This window comes from Palaemon carinicauda, unplaced genomic scaffold (genome assembly GCF_036898095.1).
Source record: "Palaemon carinicauda isolate YSFRI2023 unplaced genomic scaffold, ASM3689809v2 scaffold130, whole genome shotgun sequence".
NCBI classification, from domain to species: Eukaryota; Metazoa; Arthropoda; class Malacostraca; order Decapoda; family Palaemonidae; genus Palaemon; species Palaemon carinicauda.
This window is the reverse complement of record NW_027168816.1, coordinates 128031-132500: the sequence shown is the minus strand read 5'-3', so window position 1 is coordinate 132500 and position 4470 is coordinate 128031.

The following is a 4470-nucleotide window of genomic DNA, read 5'->3' as shown; positions in this document are numbered from 1 at the left end:
AAATTTCGAACAAAAGCGTAAACAGGAATGCGTACAAGATGTAGATGGAAGATAAACGAAATGAATTTTCAGGAATTTCGAACAAAAAGCGTAAACAGGAATACGTTCAAGATGTAGATAGAAGATAAACAAAAAGAATTTTCAGGAATTTAACAACAAGCGTAAACAGGAATGCGTTCATGATGTACATAGAAGATAATCGAAATGAATTTTCAGGAATTTCGAACAACAAGCGTAAACAGGAATGCGTTCAAGATGTAGATAGAAAATAAACGAAATGAATTTTCAGGAATTTCGAACAACAAGCGTAAACAGGAATGCGTACAAGATGTAGATAGAAGATAAACGAAATTAATATATAAGGAATTTCGAACAATAAGCGTAAACAGGAATGCGTACAAGATGTAGATAGAAGATAAACGAAATGAATTTTCAGGAATTTAACAACAAGCGTAAACAGGAATGCGTTCAAGATATAGATAGAAAATAAACGGAATTAAATGTCAGGAATTTTTATATTTCCATCTGGTCATGACTTAGATGAAGATGGCGAAAGTAGAGTGTAGTGTAAGTGTTCAGAAATTGAAAGTATGAATCGGGTAGTGACTCATATGTTGTGTTAATCTCTTAGTCATATTCCATTTCACATAAGAAGTGACCCTAGAGAAAAACAATATAACAGTTAACGCTAATACACACACACACACACACACACACACACACACACACACACACACACACACACACACACACACATGGACACAGGCAGAACATATAATGAGAGTGATAATAGATGAACATTAAGAATAACAGAATGGGTTCCTAGAGATTGCAAAAGAAGAAGGGGGGAGGGTAGAGAAGAGGATGGATTGACGAACTAAGAAAGTTTGCTGGTGTGGACAGGCACAGAAAGGCCATAAATAGTCGAAAGTGGAAAGACAGATCTTTGTTCTGCAGTGCAGTGGACTAGCAATAGCTGATGATAACGATAATGCTGATTATTTGAATATATATAAATTTTGAATATATATATATATATATATATATATATATATATATATATATATATATATATATATATATATATATATATATATATATATATATATATATATATATATATATATATATATATAAATATATATATATATATATATATATATGTATGTGTATATATATATATATATATATATATATATATATATATTATATATATATATGTATACATATATATGTATATGTATATATATATATATGTATGTATATTAATTTGTTAAAAATAATCAAATTTTTATTTATTTGTTAGATATAATCAAAATGTAATGACCATTCCTTTATCAATTTGTATTCCACAATGTATTTTTAATCATCAAAACATACCTTGAACATTATCATTCTTTTTCTCTCCAATTATAAGACTTCTCTTTGAAATAGACTGGGAAGAGATTTCTGAATTCCTTTACAAAATTTGTCTTTTTGTCTTCGTATTTCTTCGTTTCGGTCAAACAATGAGGGTGTAACCGGATGCCTCATGCCATCAAAGTAAACATTTTTCTCATTCTTCTTTCATTCTCTAATTGGTAAGAAACATGAATTGAACCATTATACAAAGGATTAAAGGCCGCTCATGAATGGCAGAGGCAAGTGACAGTGACATTGCCCTATCAAGCAGGACAATGCCCTAAAGACTGACCGTATATTCAAGCCCTCTCTCCACCCAAGCTAGGACCAAAGAGTGCCAGGCAATGGCTGCTGATGTCTCAGCAGATAGACCTATAGGCTCTCCTAAACCCCCCCCCCCCCCCATCTTCAGCTCACAAGGATGGTGAAATTGCAGCGACAAAAGGAACTAAAGAGTTTGAGCGAGACTCGAACCCCAGTCTGGCAATCACCAGGCAAGGACGCTACCACCAGGCCACCATAATATAGTGTTGTAAGATCATTTATAATTAGTAGACAATAGGATAGAATTAGGACAATTAATAAAATTAGGCACAATAATAGATCCTTTAAATCAGCGTAATTATGAATACGTCATCAACTTGAGAGCAATGACTCATTAATCATAAATGATTTAGCGTGAGGAGAAAAATGAGTAATTTTAATTAGCTCTGACCATCGTTAGCTTAACTTATTAGCTCTAAATCACGAGTTTGACTTTCGCCTTCAAACATTCCTCACGCTATGAAGGATGGGATGCAGTCCAGATTGTTTAAAGGGGATTAGTTATTTCAGATTTGTTTAAATCGAATAAATTATTCTAGATTAGTTAAAATCGGACGATTTATTCAAGATTTGCGAAATAAAATTATTTATTCCAATTGTTTGAATAAAATGAGTTATTCCATATTTGTTTAAATCGGACGAGTTATTCAAAATTTGTTTAAATCGAATGATTTATTCCAGATTTGTTTTAATGGAAGTCTTCATTCCAAGTATGTCTAAATCGAATGATTTATTCCAGATGTTAGAATCGAATGATTTATTCAAGATTGGTTTAAATGGAATTATTCATTTCAGATATATTTAAATCGGATGATTTATTCCAGATTTGTGTAAATGGAATTATTCATTCCAGATATGTTTAAATCGAATGATCCATTCCAGATTTGTTCAAATGGAATTTTTCATTCCAGATTTGTTCAAATGGAATTATTCATTCCAGATTTGTTCAAATGGAATTATTCATTCCAGTTTTGTTCAAATGGAATTATTCATTCCAGATTTGTTCAAATGGAATTATTCATTCCAGATTTGTTCAAATGGAATTATTCATTCCAGATTTGTTCAAATGGAATTATTGATTCCAGATTTGTTCAAATGGAATTATTGATTCCAGATTTGTTCAAATGGAATTATTCATTCCAGATTTGTTCAAATGAAATGATTCATTCCAGATTTGTTTAAATCGAATAATTCATTCCAGATTTGTTCAAATAGAATTATTCATTCCAGATTTGTTTAAATTGAAATATTCCAGATGTGTTTAAATCGAACGAGTTTTTCAAGAATAATTTAAATCGAATAAAGACATCTATATAAACTAATGTTCCACAAACAATAGATTGAAAAGAATTTATTTACTGAGAAGAGAGTTTTTATTTTTGGATCAATGACCCATTTAAAATTATCTTCATGTTTGATGCGAACTGATTTAATTGAAAACGTGTTTGATATTTAGGATTTCTTATAGATTTCGTATCAAGTAGCATTTCGTTTGGAAGAGAATGGGTTTATTTTTCTTTTATTTTTCTTCCTAGTGGGAACTTTTTTTTTTTTTTTTTAGTGGGAACATGTTTTTTTCTCTTTTTTTTCAGTGGGAAGTTTTTTTTTTTTTTTCAGTGGGAACATATGTATTTTTTTTTACTTTTGATCGAGAACTTGTTTTATTGTTAATGTTGTATGATTGTGCAAAGTCTTGAATTAATAATTGCGAGTCTGTTTTTTATTATTATTATTATTATTATTATTATTATTGTTGTTGTTGTTGTTGTTGTTGTTATTACTTGCTAAGCTACAACCCTAGTTGGAAATACGTTATGCTATAAGCGTAAGGTCTCCAAAATGGAAAATAGCCCAATGAGGAAAGGAAATAAGGAAAAACTACAAAAAAAGTTTATAATTATTATTTTTATTACTTGCTAAACTACAACCCTAGTTGGAAAAGCGGCATGCTATAAGCCCAAGGGCTCCAACAGGGAAAATAGCCCAGTGAGGAAAAGAAATAAGGATAAACTACAAGAGAAGTTTAAAAACAATAAAAAGATTGAAATTAAAAAAAAAATCATATATAAACTATAAACTATAGAGAAACCGTATTTTTTTTTCAGGTTATTTTAAACCCTCTTTTGGTTTTAATAATTTACAAAAACCCTCGGTTGATGCATTTGAAATATTATTGATCGCTTTTGGCATATTGAATTACTTCTACCAATTACTCTGTAACTATGAAAGTAAGAGGAATTTTGACAAAATATTTCGTATACGCATTCTCCATTGCCTTACGAAGCTCATTGAATTTTTTTTCAGGATTCTATGTTTTTTTCTTATATCCCCATATATTGGCATACCGGCCGAGCCTCTTAAGTGATCGTAACTAAATTTAAAACCAGTTTCTTTTTACATCTTGTTAAAAACCTGTTTTTTATTTTATGATATGACGAAAGCATTGCATTAACCACTTTTTTTTCTTGTTTTTTTTTCTTTTTTGAGAAATCTGGTTTTGAGATTTTTACTTCTTTAATCATCTCTCTCTCTCTCTCCCTCTCTCTCTCTCTCTCTCTCTCTCTCTCTCTCTCTCTCTCTCCTAGGATCATAGCTTTCCATTGATAAGGATATTAAAAGTTTTCCTTGCTTGAGGGTACACTCGAGCACACTATTCTATCTTTTTTCTCTTCTTCTCGTTATTTTGAAGTTGTTTTACTTTACTTTACTTTACTTTGATGGCTGCTCTTCCGGTCCCATACAGCA